Source organism: Dendropsophus ebraccatus, chromosome 10 (genome assembly GCF_027789765.1).
Source record: "Dendropsophus ebraccatus isolate aDenEbr1 chromosome 10, aDenEbr1.pat, whole genome shotgun sequence".
Classification (NCBI taxonomy): Eukaryota; Metazoa; Chordata; class Amphibia; order Anura; family Hylidae; genus Dendropsophus; species Dendropsophus ebraccatus.
This window is the reverse complement of record NC_091463.1, coordinates 99,172,618-99,192,451: the sequence shown is the minus strand read 5'-3', so window position 1 is coordinate 99,192,451 and position 19,834 is coordinate 99,172,618. Positions and strand designations below refer to the sequence as shown.

General features: G+C 47.5%; 1 protein-coding gene across 3 annotated transcripts in view; it reads left to right on the top strand.

Annotated features, from left to right (window-relative positions):
- The window catches only part of PCDH11X (protocadherin 11 X-linked), a 953,301-nt gene that overhangs the window by 674,531 nt on the left and 258,936 nt on the right, over positions 1-19,834 (top strand). The gene's annotated exons all lie outside the window — the stretch shown is intronic.

Here is a 19,834-nt window from a genome sequence, read left to right as displayed (position 1 = left end):
GAGCCCATCTGTATCATATGTCTCTAGTTGCCGACCCAGACTGCAGTCAGACTAAGGGTCCTATTCCACGGGCCGAGCAGGGCCCGATCAACTATGTAAACGAGCGCCGATCTGATAGATTGACGCTCGTTTACTGGGTCTATTCCACGGCCTGATGATCGTTAGCGAGGGCTGCAGGGACATCGTTACCGATGTCCTTGCAGCCCTTGTTTTATACATTAACTGTCCAGGCTTAGGTCTTCTCCTTCTCCCGGTCCCGCACCGCAGCAGCTTCGGAGCGCCCTGTCTGAGCTGACAGACTGCTCAGCCAATCACTGTCCGGGACCGCGACTGACAGTCTGTCAGCTCAGACAGGGCGCTCCGAAGCTGCTGCGGTGCGGGACCGGGAGAAGGAGAAGACCTAAGCCTGGACAGGTAATGCATGATGTTTTGAAATCGTCGGTCACCCGCCGCGCCCGTTATTCCAAGTAGCGATGTGCGGGTGGCTACCAATGATTTTTAGGTTTGAACCTAAATGAACGATCAGCAGATGACACGATCATCGGCTGATCATTCTCTCTATTCCACGAGGCGATAATCGGCTGATTCGGCCGATTATCGCTCCGTGGAATAGGCCCCTAATGCTGCGTTTACACGGAATGATTATCATTAAAATTTTCGCAATAACGATCGCATTTGAGCGATAATCCTTCCGTGTAAACACAGCAGACAATCAAGTGACGAGCGAGAAATCGTTCATTTTGATCTTTCAACATGTTCTCAAATCGTTGTTCGCTAAAAGTTCGCAGATCGCTTCGTGTAAACAGTCTTTCAAAGATTCACCCTATGTGAAAGATAGGCTTCAGCGATCTTAAAAACGATCGCAATAACGATTTTTTTAACAAATTTTCTAACGATTTATTAGTCTAAATGCTGATCGTTATAAAAACCAAATTGTTGCTTTAAAATTGTTAAACGATCGATTGGGCGAATTATCGCTCTGTGCAAACGCAGCATTTCTCCCCCTCTCTGGCATGGACAAGTAGCTAAACCCTTCCTGTGAATCCTGTCTTGTTGTGCTTGCTACTAAAGACAGAATGTTCCTAACAACAGGCAGTAAATGGCAAATTCCATAGAAATAAGACACCTAGTGGCCAAGACTTTAGAGCTTTTTGCTGAAGTAAGATTTTTTAGTAAATAAAGAGGCTTACAGAAATGTTTAAGGAGAAGTTTGGCCTGACCCCCTTTTTTTTTTTTTTTAGCAAGGTCTGGGAAGGGAGAGGATAAAAGAAATAACATGCTCTTACCTCCGCTGCTCCAGCACTGGTGGCCATGTACCGCTGCTCTGGTGCCCGAGTCCCCGGCTGCTTCCTGGTCTGAACAGGGACCAGTATGTGGCATGTACTGTCTGCTCAGCCAGTCAATGGCCGAGGCGGGACCCCACTACAGCCGTTGAGTGGACCTCACATGTCACAACCCCACTCGGACCAGGAAACAGTCGGGGACCGGAACAGTTTGGCGCGTCTTCTCCACACTATTGCTTGGCCCAATTAGCCAGTTAGTGTGGATTTTCCTCTGGTCTTTCTCATTTATTTCCTTTAAGACTAAGATCTTGAATATTGTAGATTCCCTTGAAGGGGTTTCCGCTGAGCCTGGTAGTTGTGTGGAGAGCGGCAGACATCACAGACCCGGGAGAGAAAGATCTAAGATTCTCCCACATTCACACAACAGAATCAAAGGCAACGAAGCAAAGTGCCAAATGAATGTGATGGATATTATCCCGAGACGTTGGCTCCTCCATTGTAGCTCAGCGCGGGATGGTGAGAAAAGATCAGCGGGCGAAGGACGGGACCAGCCAGCTTAACGTTACAAGCTCCGCTAATGATTCCCGTCGAGAAGACGTCTACGGCCATTGAAGCTTTTCAAGAAAAAGACTACAACAAAACCTTCCAGAAGAGACGGCAAGCTGTGAGCCGGGAGCGGCTGGCGAGGATGGCGGCATCTGATGAGGGGCAAATCACCAGTTACTATGACCCAGCGGCTCCTCAATTAAAACTTTAATTTATGCCCAGGAGGACGGATTGTGATTGTACAACAATGCGGAGAAGCTTCTCGTCCTACTGACTATGATAATTCACTACTAGATAACATAAAGGATTTGATTAGCGAGAGAAGACGAGAGCCGGAGATGACGGCTGCCGATAGCTGGCTGCTAATTTACTGGCGGGAACTGGAGAGGTCGGGATCTGAAGGACTGGTGGTCTCCCTGGGCGCTGTGTGCGGCGCTATATACCACCTGTAGCCACCATCACATGGTCACACAACCATTGCTCTAAATGAGCAAGTCTTCCCTTTAAACGAAGGTTTTCAAATCATCTGGTTTGTAATTTACTTATTTTTATAAATCTCCAGTCTTTTAGTACTTATCAGCTGCTGTATGTGCTCCAGGAAGTGGTGTACTCTCTCCAGTCTGACACAGTGCTCTCTGCTGCCACCTCTGTCCATGTCAAGAACTGTCCAGAGCAGCAGCAAATCCCCATAGAAAACCTCTCCTGCTCTGGACAGTTCCTGACATGGACAGAGGTGGCAGCAGAGAGCACTGTGTCAGACTGGAGAGAATACACCACTTCCTGTAGCGCATGCAGCAGCTGGTAAGTACTGGAAGACTGGAGATTTTTAAATAGAAGTAAATTACAAATCTATATGACACAGTGCTCTGTGCTGCCACGTCTGTCCTTGTCAGGAACTGTCTAGAGCAGTAGGATATTTCTGTTCATCTGTTTTTTCTATTGACTTCCATTATTTAAAATAAATAAAAAAAAAAAAAGTCAAAACGATTAAGGCGCATCCGATTTTTTTTCTTCTTCTTAGTATGCACATATATGTGGTCGACCATGTTTTTTTTGTTCGCTTAAAAAAAAAAAAAAAGAAGTTTTTTGATCCTTTTTTTCTTTTTTTAAATAATGGAAATGAATGTAAAAACAGATCAAAACGGATGCGCACAAATGCATAAGTTTTTGTTTTGTTTTTGTTTTTTCCATCTGTTTATCAATTTTTTTCCATAAAATGTATTGCGATGTAAAACCACCTTAATTTGCACCCTAAATTTGCATATTTAGCCACTCCCCTTAGCCATCCTACTATTTGCCAACGAGATACATAAAGTGTCACACATAGTAAATTTAGTAAATGTTTTTGTGCAGATTGCGCAGGAATTTGGATGCATTTGCAGCAGTGGATCAGACACAATGAACCTCGAGGACATAATGGATACATAGTAGATGAACAAGTCTCATGTATCAGCAGCGGCGTCATGTATCAGCAGGGGTGTCGTGTATCAGCAGGGGTGTCATGTATCAGCAGGGGTGTCGTGTATCAGCAGGGGTGTCGTGTATCAGCAGCGTCATGTATCAGCAGCGGTGTCGTGTATCAGCAGGGGTGTCGTGTATCAGCAGGGGTGTCATGTATCAGCAGGGGTGTCGTGTATCAGCAGGGGTGTCGTGTATCAGCAGGGGTGTCGTGTATCAGCAGGGGTGTCGTGTATCAGCAGGGGTGTCGTGTATCAGCAGCGTCATGTATCAGCAGCGGCGTCATGTATCAGCAGCAGCGTCATGTATCAGCAGCGGTGTAATGTATCAGCAGCGGCGTCGTGTATCATCAGCGGAGTCATGTATCATCAGCGGCATCATGTATCAGCAGCGGCATCATGTATCAGCAGCGGCATCATGTATCAGCAGCGGCATCATTTATCATCAGCAGCGGCATCGTTTATCATCAGCAGCGGCATCGTTTATCATCAGCAGCGGCATCATGTATCAGCAGAGGCGTCATGTATCATGAGCAGCGTCATGTATCAGCAGCGGCATCATGTATCAGCTGTAGCGTCATGTATTAGCATCGGCATCATGTATCATCAGCGGCGTCATGTATCAGCTGTAGCGTCATGTATCAGCAGTGGTGTTATGTATCAGCTGTAGCATCATGTATCATCAGCGGCGTCATGTATCATCAGCGGCGTCATGTATCATCAGCGGCGTCATGTATCAGCTGTAGCGTCATTTATCAGCAGCGGCGTCATGTACCATCAGCGGCGTCATGTATCAGCTGTAGCGTCATGTATCAGCAGTGGCGTCATGTACCATCAGCGGCGTCATGTCTCAGCTGTAGCGTCATGTATCATCAGCGGCGTCATGTATCATCAGCGGCGTCATGTATCATCAGCGGCGTCATGTATCAGCTGTAGCGTCATGTATCAGCAGCGGCGTGATGTACCATCAGCGGCGTCATGTATCAGCTGTAGCGTCATGTATCAGCTGTAGCGTCATGTATCATCAGCGACGTAATGTATCATCAGCGGCGTCATGTGCCATCAGCGGCGTCATGTATCAGCTGTAGCGTCATGTATCAGCAGTGGCGTCATGTACCATCAGCGGCGTCATGTATCAGCTGTAGCGTCATGTATCATCAGCGGCGTCATGTATCATCAGCGGCGTCATGTATCAGCAGCGGCGTCATGTATCAGCTGTAGCATCTTGTATCAGCAGCGGCGTCATGTATCAGCAGCAGCGTCATGTATCAGCAGCAGCGTCATGTATCAGCTGTAGCGTCATGTATCAGCAGCGGCGTCATGTATCATCAGCGGCGTCATGAATCATCAGCGGCGTCATGTATCAGCAGCGGGGTCTTGTATCATCAGCGGCGTCATGTATCATCAGCGGCGTCATGTATAATCAGCGACGTCATGTATAATCAGCGGCGTCATGTATCATCAGCGGCGTCATGTATCAGCAGCGGGGTCTTGTATCAGCAGCGGCGTCATGTATCAGCTGTAGCGTCATGTATCAGCTGTAGCGTCATGTATCAGCAGCAGCATCTTGTATCAGCAGCGGCGTCATGTATAATCAGCGGCGTCATGTATCATGAGCGGCGTCATGTATCAGCAGCGGGGTCTTGTATCAGCAGCAGCGTCATGTATCAGCTGTAGCGTCATGTATCAGCAGCAGCGTCATGTATCAGCTGTAGCGTCATGTATCAGCAGCAGCATCTTGTATCAGCAGCGGCGTCATGTATCAGCTGTAGCGTCATGTATCAGCTGTAGCGTCATGTATCAGCAGCAGCGTCATGTATCAGCAGCAGCGTCATGTATCAGCAGCAGCGTCATGTATCAGCTGTAGCGTCATGTATCAGCAGCAGCGTCATGTATCAGCAGCAGCGTCATGTATCAGCTGTAGCGTCATGTATCAGCAGCAGCATCTTGTATCAGCAGCGGCTGAGCACAGACCAAGGTGACTCTGCTTCTTCCCGGTGTTTTGCTTTCTTTGTGCTCACGAAATGCTAATGATTGGATCTTTTTATAACCCGTAATGAAGTCCTGGACGTCTCCCCGCACCTGGGAGCGGACGTGAAGGATCCAGAGCTGTAATTATTGTGTACACTGCGGCCGCTAATAGACTGAGTCATAGCTATTAAGCCGTCCAGGCGGCGGGAAAGTCACACCTTGTGCAACAACGGCCAGACGTAAAGATGAGGCCCAGGGAGAGGGGGGGGGGGGATCCGGCCAGAGGGAAGAGCCAAGGTCAGGCCCTGCTGGGAGCCATTACACGGCCCTCATTTGTTAATAGGTAAATAAAGTTATTGTTAATGGTGGCGGAGAAGCCTGACAATGGCGATTCATTAATAAGGGATGGGAATATAGGACCCCAGCAGCACAGAGTATTTCAGGAAGAGCGTGTTCCTTCTGGGCATGCAGATCATAGAGGAAGCAGGACCCCAGCAGCACAGAGTATGTCAGGAGAGGGATATGCTGATCTTGTGGAAGGCCATGGACTGAAGGTTATATAGTAGGAGAAGGGTCACCAGCAGCACAGAGCATTTCAGAAGAGAAGCAGGCTGATAGTAGAAGGACCAATCTTTCTGCTCCTCCCTGGGTCCCTGTATCATTAGCATCACTGACCTTCAAAAGTCCCGACCTCTCTTGGCTGCAAAACAAGCTGCTAAATATCATCAGAGAAGGGGCAAAACCAAAGCACCAACAGGGGGCGCACTAACGTGAGCAAATGCAAAGAGAGACTATAGAAAATACTGTAATATGAGGAATTAAAGGGGTAGTCAAAAGGAAATTCAAGGGGCACTACTATTTTCTTCTTTCAAATCAATTGGTGTTGGAAAGTTATAAAGAATTGTCATTTATTTCTTTTTTTAAATCTCCAGTCTTCCAGTACTTATCAGCTGCTGTATGTCCTGCATGAAGTGGTGTATTATCTCCAGTCTGACACAGCGCTCTCTGCTGCCACCTCTGTCCATGTCAGGAACTGTCCAGAGCAGGAGAGGTTTCCTATGGAGATTTGCTGCTGCTCTGGACAGTTCCTGACATGGACAGAGGTGGCAGCAGAGAGCACTGTGTCACACCGGAGAGAATACACCACTTCCTGCAGGACATACAGCAGCTGATAAGTACTGAAAGACTGGAGATTTTTTTTTTTTTTTAAATAGGAGTAAAATTACAAATTCATATAACTTTCTAAAAACAGTTGATTTTAAAGTGAAAAAAAAAAAAAATCACTGGAATTCCCCTTATATCAGGGATGTAAAACCTTTATTCCTCCAGCAAAACTACAATTCCTACTAAAAAATACTAAAACTTTGTCTGTCCGGGCATGATGGGAATTTTAGCCTTGTAAAGGTTCCCCTATCCCTGCCTTATCCACTCATATCCACTCACAGGCTCCTCCCAGCAGCACAGAGTATTTCAGGAGAGCGTGGGGTTTGGAGGGATAGCAATACCTTGAGGAACATAATTGTAGAAATAGTCATTTACACTCTGCATAATTCTCTACAGTAAGTCCTGACAAATAAAAGCCTAAAATAATGCAGACAATCTGCGCTGACGTCGGGGGCCGCCGCTGCCGCTATATTTAGCCTGGGCATCCTAATGCGGCTGTATTATTCTCAGCACTAACACATTATAACATTGGCTTTCATGATGGATCAATAATGTAAATGCCGCAGGGTCTGTATGATAACAAACACTAGAAGCTTCCGCAGCATTCCTCCTCCTCCGCCATTGATTGCAGATTGTCATTACACCGCATGCAGCACATTACTGCCGTCATTCCAGGGCGCGCTCCAGTATATATCTAATGTGACAAATATGGGCCGAGCCGTTCCCGGGGGGGACATCACAGACGCAATACGGATAAGTGGAAAGTTTTATTGCCTCTTTGTATAACCGATATCTCGGGATTTCAAACGAGACTTTAAACTCTTTGTTTTGCTGAGAAGCTGCGGCCGCCGGAGTTTGCTGGTTTTGCGGAGATTCATAGCCGAGAAGAAGGCGATATCTGCAAGATGATGACTGAGAACCTGGACGGAATACAAATACTGACAAAAAGAGGGAAAAAAACAACATAAAAATCCACCGTCATCTGATCCCAATGGGGAATGTCAATGAATTAAAGGGGATGTCCTATCATCACTGACCACAACATCAACCTCTTTAGGGTGGGCTCACCTATTGCATCACATGGGTAGTACTGGATATAGAGGACGCTATTAAATTGTCCTCTGCATACAGGGGTGTTGTCGTTTTAGATGTTGATGCAGTGTATAATAACACCCTTAAAGGGGTACTCTGGTAAAAAAAATATATATATATTTCAAATGAACTGGTTTCGGAAAATTCTATAGATTCGTAATTTACTTCTATTTAAAAATCTCCAGTATTCCAGTACTTATCAGCTGCTGTATGTCCTGCAGGAAGTGTTGTATTCTCTCCAGTCTGACACAGCGCTCTCTGCTGCCACCTCTGTCCATGTCAGGAACTGTCCAGAGCAGGAGAGGTTTCTATGGGGATTTGCTGCTGCTCTGGACAGTTCCTGACCTGGACAGAGGTGGCACTGTGTCAGACTGGAAATAATACACCACTTCCTGCAGGACGTACAGCAGCTCATAAGTACTGGAGGACTGAAGATTTTTAGTTAGCAATAAATGATAAATCTAACTTTCTGACACCAGTTGATTTGCAAGAAAAAGAGTTCCCCTTTATCTTTTTGAATTCCATGATCGTAGCGGGTCACATCTGTAATATATCTGGTGTACAGGCCGCCTCTTGTGTTTTTTTATCTAGTAATATTGTTACCTTTTTTTTATGATACAAATCCGCCTCTCACAGAGCGGACTCAAAGCTCCGCCCCTACGTCACGCGGTGATCCACGTAACCGAATGTTCTGATCAAACCTTCTCATTCCTATGAACCGACTAAACCGTTATTCGTGATTTCCCACCAGAGATTCTCCGATCATCGGAGCTTTCAACGCCGGCAAGAAATTGTACCGACATGATAAATGTGGAAAAGCTTTTAATCAATTATTAATTGATTATTCGCATCATCACAAACACTTGTACTGATCAAACCCGCCGTCCTGACACCAGATGCAAAGTTTTCTTTGGAATTGAATAATATATTCCCAATCTGTTGTCGGGGAAGGTGCACAGCTGCCGATCCATTCACCTCCCCCAAGCAGCCAAACTCCACTTCTGCTTATTTAGTGTTTTCTAACAATAATCCTATAATATTATATCCGCGGCTCCGGCAGATTCATTACCGTGCTGCTCGGCGGCTTCTGTCTAAGAACTTCATACGGCGGCGTCTTCTCCAGGAGACGAGACTTAGAAGTTTCCCTTGATCAAAGTCTTCTACAATTAGGTGGAGTTGAGTGGATTCCAGTTGTGTCTTTGTTTTCGGTTCTTCATTCTTTTGCAGGTCGGTAGCAGAGGTTTCTTTTTTTCTTTTTTTTTTTTATTTATCAGTAACACGTACAAAGGGCAACATGGTGATGGGTTAAAGGGGTACTCCAGCAGAATTTTTTTTTTTTCCTTTCAGATCAACTGGTGTCAGAAAGTTATATAGATTTGTAATGTACCTCTATTAAAAAAAAAAAAATTTCCAATCTTCCAGTAGCAATTCTGATATAAAGGAAATTGAGTTTGATACAAATGTTGCCATTTGCATTGTAGGAAGAGAAACATGTCAAACAGTTCTCTGTTTGAAGCCTTAAAGGGGCACTCCAGCAAAAAAATCTTTGAAATCAACTGATATCACATAGTTATACAGATTTGGAAAATACTTCTATTAAAAAAAAAAAAAAAATCCCAGTACTTATCAGCTGCTGTTTATTCTACAAGAAGCGGTGTATTCTCTCCAGTCTGACACAGTGCTCTCTGCTGCCACCTCTGTCCATGTCCGGAACTGTCCAGAGCAGGAGAGGTTTTCTTTGGGGATTTGCTGCTGCTCTGGACAGAGGTGGTAGAAGAGAGCGCTGTGTCAGACTGGGGAGAATACACCACTTCCTGCAGGACATACAGCAGCTGATAAGTACTTGGATTTTTTGAATAGAAGTAATTTCCATATCTATATAACTATATGATACCTGTTGATTTGAAAGAAAACGATTTTTTCAAATTAGCTGGTGTCAGAAAGTTATACAAATTTGGAAATTACTTCTATTAAAAAATCTCAAGTCTTCCCATACTTATTAGCTGCTGTATGTCATGCAGGAAATGTTTTTTTCTTTCCAGTCTTACACAGTGCTCTCTGCTGACATCTCTGGCCGAGACAGGAACTGTCCAGAGCCGGAAAGGGGATTCACAGAAAACCGAGTTCCTGTCTCGGCCAGAGGTGGCAGCAGAGAGCACTGTGTCTGACTGAAAAGAAAACAACATTTCCTGCATAACATGCAGCAGCTAATAACTACTGGAAGACTTTTTTTTTATAGAAATACATTACAAATCTATATAATTTTCTCACACTAGTTGATTTGAAAGAAAAATCTTTTGCTGGACTACCCCTTTAAGGCTTCAAGCACAGAGCTGCTTGACATGTTTCTCTTCCTACAATGCAAATGGAAACATTTGTATCAAACTCCATTTACTTTATATCAGAATTGCTACAACAGCCAGCACTGCTACAGTGACGTAACACACTCGGCTTTACTCCACCTGCGTATTACTTCGCACTCTCCACCTGCGTATTACTTTGCACTCTCCACCTGTGTATTACTTCGCACTCTCCACCTGCGTATTACTTCGCACTCTCCTCCTGCGTATTACTTCGCACTCTCCACCTGCGTATTACTTCGCACTCTCCTCCTGCGTATTACTTCGCACTCTCCTCCTGCGTATTACTTCGCACTCTCCACCTGCGTATTACTTCGCACTCTCCTCCTGCGTATTACTTCGCACTCTCCTCCTGCGTATTACTTCGCACTCTCCTCCTGCCTATTACTTCGCACTCTCCTCCTGCGTATTACTTCGCGCTCTCCTCCTGCGTATTACTTCGCGCTCTCCTCCTGCGTATTACTTCGCGCTCTCCTCCTGCGTATTACTTCGCGCTCTCCACCTGCGTATTACTTTGCACTCTCCTCCTGCGTATTACTTCGCACTCTCCACCTGCGTATTACTTTGCACTCTCCACCTGTGTATTACTTTGCACTCTCCACCTGTGTATTACTTTGCACTCTCCTCCTGCGTATTACTTCGCACTCTCCACCTGCGTATTACTTTGCACTCTCCACCTGTGTATTACTTCCCACTCTCCTCCTGCGTATTACTTCGCACTCTCCACCTGCGTATTACTTCGCACTCTCCTCCTGCGTATTACTTTGCACTCTCCTCCTGCGTATTACTTTGCACTCTCCTCCTGCGTATTACTTCGCACTCTTTTCCTGCGTATTACTTCGCACTCTCCTCCTGCGTATTACTTCGCACTCTCCACCTGCGTATTACTTCGCACTCTCCACCTGCGTATTACTTCGCACTCTCCACCTGCGTATTACTTCGCACTCTTTTCCTGCGTATTACTTCGCACTCTCCTCCTGCGTATTACTTCGCACTCTCCTCCTGCGTATTACTTCGCACTCTCCACCTGCGTATTACTTCGCACTCTCCTCCTGCGTATTACTTCGCACTCTCCACCTGCGTATTACTTCGCACTCTCCACCTGCGTATTACTTCGCACTCTCCACCTGCGTATTACTTCGCACTCTCCACCTGCGTATTACTTTGCACTCTCCACCTGCGTATTACTTTGCACTCTCCACCTGCGTATTACTTTGCACTCTCCTCCTGCGTATTACTTCGCACTCTCCACCTGCGTATTACTTCGCACTCTCCACCTGCGTATTACTTCGCACTCTCCACCTGCGTATTACTTCGCACTCTCCACCTGCGTATTACTACGCACTCTCCTCCTGCGTATTACTTTGCACTCTCCTCCTGCGTATTACTTTGCACTCTCCTCCTGCGTATTACTTCGCACTCTCCTCCTGCGTATTACTTCGCACTCTCCACCTGCGTATTACTTCGCACTCTCCTCCTGCGTATTACTTCGCACTCTCCACCTGCCTATTACTTCGCACTCTCCTCCTGCGTATTACTTCGCGCTCTCCTCCTGCGTATTACTTCGCGCTCTCCTCCTGCGTATTACTTTGCACTCTCCTCCTGCGTATTACTTCGCACTCTCCACCTGCGTATTACTTCGCACTCTCCACCTGCGTATTACTTTGCACTCTCCTCCTGCGTATTACTTCGCGCTCTCCTCATGCGTATTACTTCGCACTCTCCTCCTGCGTATTACTTCGCACTCTCCTCCTGCGTATTACTTCGCACTCTTTTCCTGTGTATTACTTTGCACTCTCCTCCTGCGTATTACTTTGCACTCTCCACCTGCGTATTACTTTGCACTCTCCACCTGCGTATTACTTCGCACTCTCCACCTGCGTATTACTTCGCACTCTCCTCCTACGTATTACTTTGCACTCTCCTCCTGCGTATTACTTTGCACTCTCCTCCTGCACCTTCCTGGAGGACCTGACTGCATCTGCTGACAAACAAGTGTATTTGTATGGAGATAAGAGCGCAGGCTTCTGCCGCTTCACCTTCCTCACTTGTGGATCTTCAGGTTTTGTAATTGCCCCTCCGCTCCCTGTTATCTGATAGAAAGGATTCATTCCCACTCTAATCACTCATCTGGGTTTGGTCGCTGGTGCATGATAGGCTTAATCCCAAGAACAGAAAGTCATCGTTTTTTTTGTTTTTTTCCCATCTCTTTGATTCATCTCCTGCTCCAAATAAGAGGTGGGCAAATCTGCAAAGGTTCAGTTCAAAGCTTTCGCTTTGAGCGTTTGTACCGAGAAGAATTTCATACGGCATTAAATGGCAGATTTTAAAGGATACACGTTTTTTTCTCTTTTGTAGCGGCTCAGCAGATTACCTTTAGTTTTCAAAGGCGTCATGGCGCCTCCGTTACTGCCACGAGTTTGTTGTGCAATAATAAAAGGCGGCAGAAAAAAAAAAAAAGGTTTTAATGTACGTTTGTGCACGGAGGAGCGCGGCTTGTAGAAAAGTCACCCCATTGGTGTTTGATGTAGCAAAAATAGCAAAAATTCATTGTGAAATGACAGCATAGCCACAGGTGGCCGTCGGGACGTCATCCTATCTCTAAGCACAAGACAATCAGTCACCGTCTTTGCTCCTCTATGGTGTTTTGTTGCCCCAGTGCAATAATAAACGTATCGCTACATTTTGTGTGTATAAGTAATATGCAGACGTACGTGCCGCCATCGCTATAGAGGAAGGAGGAGCGCGCACGCTATAGTTCTATCCCGGAGTCATGTCCTACTTCCATCAGCCTCCTCTTCTGATGTCTCTTCTATTGTACGGGAGCTGGATACACAAAACGGCAGGGTGTTTCTACAGATTTCCCATCAAGACGGCTGGGTGTTAAACCTAGCCACATTGTGTGTTTTTTTTTTTTTTTAGATATTCTTTAAGGGTCTTCTGCGCAAATCTAATGCCAGGATGCTCACTTCTGACACCAAGTGTAATGATTTCATAGAGAGCTTATACAGATTCTACTCACCATCCACATCAATATCTACAACTTCCTGGTCTGGCTTTAAGGGGTTATCTAGGATAAGAAAAAGCAAAGCTACTTTCTTGCCCAAACAGCGCCACTTTGTCGCAACGGCCAGGAGTGGTGATGCCCACCCCTGGGTAGACTAGCACTGGGTGTGTGAGGGTGCAGGCGGAGAGGAACGAGCACTTGACCAGAATAACCTTTAGTGATGGAATCTTCTGTGCAAAACCGCTTAGTACTTGAAGGTGAACAGTGTGCAAAAGAAAGTCACAAAAATACAACGTCCTTTCTCTGGATGGACAACACAGAAGGTTTAGCTTGGTTGCTGCTAGTGTAGACAGTAGGTGACTTGAGTAAAGTAGGTTAAGAAGTGGAGCTTGGGTAGAATAGGTTAAGGGTCTGTCTTAGGGCCTTGCCTATGTACCACAGGATGACTTGTAGTGTGACTTTGTTTAGAAGAAGAAGATGACTCTCGTACTCATGGTTAGGAATAGGAAGAGAAGAAGACCGCCATCTGCCAGAAGAGCCCACCGAGTGTCAGGTCTGGTAGTACAAGGCCCAGGTTTGCACAACTCTGTATAGATAACCCCTCAAGGTTTCCAGAGTAGGTAGGTAAAGTTCCAATGGAGTACTTCAGCTTCAGCTCTTTGCTCCACTGCACACTAACCCTGTTCCTTGGATAACCCTCACTAGTTCTGAGTTAGTAATCCCTGGCGTAGGCAAAGGTGATCTAAGGTAACGGTTACCCCACCTGTGGGTTAAGCACTGCCTACGTTACTCTCTCCAACTCCAACTAAAACTGATTACTGTCTCTCTCCACCATCCACTAAAGAAGACCCTCCCACCAGGAACTAACTATCCTAAATAGGGGTGACCGGGACTAACCACCTACTGGTGGGGAAAGTGCGGTACAAGGATGGGATAGGGTAAAGAGTGTGAGGCATGTCAGCTAGTGATTGGTCGACAGGTAACAGTAAAGAAAACACAGTTAACCCTTTGTACCTTCAGCTGTGCATAGAGACAGGGGAGAGTGAGACACCCAGTGGTGATAGTGGAAAACAACACCCATCATCCCCGAGTAAGATGCCTTATTACAGGTGGAACAGAAGCTTAGTGGCACACCTGTACATACTCAGCGTATGACCTGCAGACACAACCTGTATCATCAGCAGCTGATTCTTAGTAATTGACTATTTACTATGTACACAGGACCAGGAGGCGCTGATCACATTAGGTGACAGCATCACTTGTTGTTTAGACAACCCCTTTAATGTGTCATCAACAGGTGGTAACAAGCACAGGAGAACTATATGGGGCGTCTCACGCCGACAGATCTCGCGCACCTTGACTATTCAAAGCATCTTGAAAATTTTCCGGGTAATTTTATTTTTCATGAATTGTTCATTTACGACTTCCTGGAAAATGATTAAAAATAAATTCCTGTTACAATCATAAAGGAGTTCATGGGGAAACGCTCACCCGTGAAACCTCAGCTGTCAACATCAACAGCTCTTCTCCGAGGCGTCTTCCAGTTTCTCCTCTGCAACGAAGCAAAGAAAGATCCCAAGATATTTGTCTGTGTATTATTAACAAAGAGGGAAATGGAGCATTGGTAATAAATCTATCAATTGATATGACAGATTCCAGATTACATTCTCACAGTGGCCGTGACATTTTGAAGTAGATCATCTTTGTTGTGAGAAAGTGAGGGAAGAAAAGGTCAGCGCTTCCTTATCAGACAGTCATATTTTGCTGTAAAATAGAAATGTCTGTTTAATGTCACTGAACAGCATGAATGAGGATTTATGGGTGATTGCTCGGGAGCAGGGGCCCCCATCATCCTCCAGCCCTCCCTGTCCATTACCTCGCCTCCTTTCAATTAGAAGCAGGTACACCTAAATAATTAGGGGGCTTCAGTCCTTAAAGGGGCTGTCCAGGAGTGGAGGAAAAAACAACAAAGCCACTCCGGTCCGTGTGTGTTATGTCTGTAGAAATGGAAGGAATATTGCTGCAATACCAGACACAACCTGAGGACAGCTGTGGCACTATTCTATAAGAAAGGGGTGATTAGCAATAAAATGTATGTACACAGTGACCCCACCAGCAGAATAGTGAGTGCAGCTCTGGAGTATAATACAGGATGTAACTCAGGATCAGTAATGTATGTACACAGTGACCCCACCAGCAGAATAGTGAGTGCAGCTCTGGAGTATAATACAGGATGTAACTCAGGATCAGTAATGTATGTACACAGTGACCCCACCAGCAGAATAGTGAGTGCAGCTCTGCAGTATAATACAGGATGTAACTTAGGATTAGTAATGTAATGTATGTACACAGTGACCCCACCAGCAGAATAGTGAGTGCAGCTCTGGAGTATAATACAGGATGTAACTCAGGATCAGTAATGTAATGTATGTACACAGTGACCCCACCAGCAGAATAGTGAGTGCAGCTCTGGGGCATAATACAGGATGTAACTCAGGATCAGTAATGTAATGTATGTACACGGTGACCCCACCAGCAGAATAGTAAGTGCAGCTCTGCAATATAATACAGGATGTAACTTAGGATCAGTAATGTAATGTATATACACGGTGACCCCACCAGCAGAATAGTGAGTGCAGCTCTGCAATATAATACAGGATGTAACTTAGGATCAGTAATGTAATGTATATACACAGTGACCCCACCAGCAGAATAGTGATTGCAGCTCTGGAGTATAATACAGGATGTAACTCAGGATCAGTAATGTAATGTATGTGCACAGTGACCCCACCAGCAGAATAGTGAGTGCAGCTCTGGAGTAGACTGGAGGATAGGCGGGTGTGGTCACTCTCAGTGTGTGTAGGTGTGTCTGTCTGTGCTCCTGAGCTCCAGAGAGAGCGGCTGATTTTCCACCTGCCTTTCCCAGGAGTGTGGCAGGCTCCTGGGAGAGGCTTTCAGCATGGATCCCCGGGAATCCCAGGCCTCCATCTCCCGAACCAGGCCGGCGGGGGGTGGAGAGGAAAAGCTACCGGCCAGCGCTCCAGCCTGTGGACTGAGGAGATCTGGAAGGGTCCGCAGCAATGTGGCCCCTGGCCCCCAGGCAATGACTTCCAGTGATGGAGGAAAGAAAACTGCGGCTAAGAAAACTCCAGCAGTGTCCAGGAGTCAGCCGGTGGAGATGTGGGGTGAGCGAGGCCCCAAGGAGTCTGCCAGCACATACTGCTCCCGCATCACCGCTAAGTTTGCGGAATACGAACAGCTTGGGAAAGAACTGAAGGCAGCAAGAGAAGATCTGCGCTTTCTGAGGTACCAGGCTAATACGGCTCCCAAGAGGAAGAAGCCCGAGTTCTCTCCCAGGATCAAGTCCCTGAGTGCCCAGGTAAAGGGGATAGAGGAGAGGAGGGCGGCCATCCTGGAGGGGAGCGACCTGTTCAGGGAGAAATTACACAATGAGGATCGCTTTGCCACTATGAAATCTCCTAGCAGCAGAGCGGATGATGGGGGTGATGCTGCAGGAGATGGGGAGAGTAGTAGTGGTGAGGAGGAAGAAATGGAGGCTGAGGAGGCTGTGAAAGCTGAGGACTTGGTGGAGTGTAAGGAGGAGGACTGTGTGGTGAATGAAGACCCCTCTGATGTCACCCAAAGTACCCCCCAAAGCATGCAAGAGAGCTACAGCATTATGGCAGCGCAGGTGGCCCTGCCAGACACTGATGAGGATGATGATGATGATGATGATGATGGTCTGTCAGATGGAGGACTACTACAGGCCATAGTCAGGCAGGAGTCCCCCCTGAGGATGGAGGCCTTCACCTTTGGAGAAGATCTCGGTGAGGATGTTCCGGTAAAAAGAAAAGCCGCAAAAAAGCAAGAGAGTGTGAGTCTTGTATTTACTCCATTCCAGCAGTCCGGGGCGGCTGAGAAGTCAGTCCGGGCGGCTGGTGACTCCTCTACACTGCCAGTCCCCATTTCTGATGTGGAATGGGGCCAGCAAGGAGGAGAGATAGATGGCAAGATGGCGGAGAAAGCCGCTCCTGCTTGTGTCAGTAGTGGGGGCGGCCATAGTAAAGGTAAAGAAGGGCCGGACAGGAAGGTTCAGGGCCACTCAGGAGTCTCGGGTGCTGCAGGACGCTCCTCTGTGGGGGGTGCCCGGGCATCAGAGACTGGTGCAGAAGGTTCCGGAATGTCACATCCACCCGGAGTGACTGCGTTTCCGGTTGCCGTGTCTCCTGCTGTTGGCTCTGCGGGGTCGCAGCGGGATGGCGCGTCTTCTGGGAACGCAGTAAGCAACTCTCCCAGGTCAAGAACATTGGAGCCTATAATGGGTTCCAGCGGGAGAGTTCATGATGATGCGGGGCCATGTGCGTCACCTGTCATGGCATCCGCAGCTAAAGAGACTGTTGGGACTGAGACACGAAAAACAGTGCTAAAACCTGCCACACTGATCCATAAAGCCAGTCCAGCTACTGAGTGTATGGAGGTGACGGATGGGGGGAGTAGTAGTAGTATGAATGTTGTGCAGACTGGGGGAGGGAGTGGTGTTATTGATGGGAGTGGTAGTGGTGTGCATGATGGGGATGTGAGTGGTTTGAATGCTAGGGGTGGTGAAGTTAACCCTTCAGGTGCCACTGGAGAAGTGGCAATTCTCAGGGCAGATACTGCTGGGGTATGTACTAGTAATGTGATTAGTAGTCAGTCAGGGCCGGGTCCGGCTGCCCCTCCGGCTGCCATCAGGAGTTACGCTAATGTTGCGGCAGCCGGAGGTCCAGGGAGATCTTCACTTCCACCCCCTGGGGAGGGTCACTTGCAACGACGCCTTCTGGAGGCACTTAGGAAAGGAGATAGAACGCTCCAGGTAGAGGGGAGGGAGGTCGACTTGTCCTTCTACATAGAAAGACATGGACTTGGAGCCTTCCGAGAGAACAATGGGGAAGTGGTCTGGTCGCTTCCAACACCCGGGCAGGAGGTGGGCCGTAGGAACGTGGCCCGTCTGGTATGGAGAGGCAGTGATGCGTGCCCACAGAGAGGAAAGGTGGTGGAGCTTCTCTTCCAGATGAGGTTCAAGGCCAGTGACATCTTTGCCTTGATCCACCCCTACGGCTCCTCTGAGTTCGACATCAGCTTTGTAAGACCAGAGGGGCTTGAACTTTTCTGGTCTAATTATGAGCTGGTGAAGGACGAGCCCGGATGGCGAGATTTCGTTGTTAAAGCGATATCTCGCCAGAGCATGGTAAAGAAAGTGACCGTCTTGACACGTAACGAATCACTTTCTTGTTATGACATCATGACTTGGTTGGGCAGGTACGGGGAAGTGACGGACGTTCCCCGGAAGAACTTAGATCAGCATGGCATCTGGTCTGGGGCCTGGACGTTCTCAGTCCGTCTAAAACGTTCAGGCAATACTGTTGCGCACATACCATCAGCCGCTTTCCTTGGTCGCGACAGAATCCAGGTCTTTTACCAGGGGCAACCGAAGCTGTGCCACAGGTGCGGTGATCCCACCCACTTTAGCGCAAACTGCTCTAAGCTGATGTGCGCACTGTGCGGTGCGGAGGGTCATCTTGCTGCATCCTGTGGCCGGATTAGGTGCCACCTGTGTGGTGACCTTGGTCACCCATTTAGTAGGTGTCCCCGTTCTTTCTCTTATGCTGCAGCCACCCGAGCTGGGGAGAGCCCTGAGGTTGCCTCAGCGGGGGAGGGGACCAGCAGAGGAGAGGGAGCACCAGAGCCAAGGAAGAGAACTGACAAGGAAAAGCGTAAGAGCCCCACTCAGCTTAGGCGAGAGAAAATGCGCAGAGGGAGCAAGGACCTTGGAAGTTCCAAGATGGTCGGGGTAGTCCAGGGTCCTGCTCCTGGCGTTGGCTCAGATGGTCAGGCTGAGGCTTTGGGGGGCGCTGAACTAGATGAAGAGATGGGGAGACTGCGCAAAGAGGAAAGCGAGGCTATAGCCATCTCCTCAGGTTCTTCCCAGTATGAAAGTCTGGATGAGGATGGAGGGAGATGGCAAGAGGAAAAACCTAAGCGCAGCAGAAGGAAGAATGTTAAGAAGATGCCTAAAAAATCTAAAGCGACTTCTTCGTCTTCCCAAAAAATTATTAAAGGCCAGATGTCAAAGGAAGCTCCGACTGACCCCCCTCTGATCGGTCTATCTAACAGATATCAGTCCCTCAGTGAAGGAACCTCTCCATTTATAGAGGGGGAGGTTGAGGGACTGGTGTCTAGGGCAGAGGAACCTCCAGGAGGTGCCGAGCCTGCTCCCCCAGAGGTACTTTCCTCAGGGGGTCAGGTGGCCTCAGGTGGTGGAAGTGAAGATCAAGAGATGGATATGTCCACCTCTCTAAAACGGTCTAAGGAACCATCTAAGGGGTCTTCCTCTGATGTTGAAGGGGGTGGAAAGAAAAAGGGAAAGAAAACAAGTAAGTAGGGGTTAAGGCCGTCCAACTCAATCACCCATGATGGCGGCACTCACCCCATTGACGCTGGCATCCATTAACTGTGCCAGCATTAAGTCGGATACGGCTAGATTTGCAGCCTTTGATTTTCTCGGTCGTATTAACGCCGACATTTTGTTTTTGCAGGAGACCAGGTTGACAGATCTAGCCTCTCTAATAAAAGCCAAGAGAGAGTGGAGGCATGGGCCTTCACACTGGTCTCTTGCGGCTGAGCCGTATAGTGGGGTGGCGGTCCTTTTTACCGCTCCTGTAGAATGCAGACGGGTTATCGAGTTGGAAATGGGGAGGTGCCTGATCTTGGATGTCCTCATGAAGGGGCAAGAGCTCAGGCTCATTAATATCTATGCCCCACAGACTAAGTGGGATCGTAAAAGCCTTTTTATGAGGATTAAGCCTTTTCTTTTTACGAGTCGGCAGGTGGTCTTTGGTGGAGACTTCAACACTATCACGAGGTCTCAGGACAGGAGAGGCGCCAAAGACAAGCTGGCTTATGATAGCATGGCCC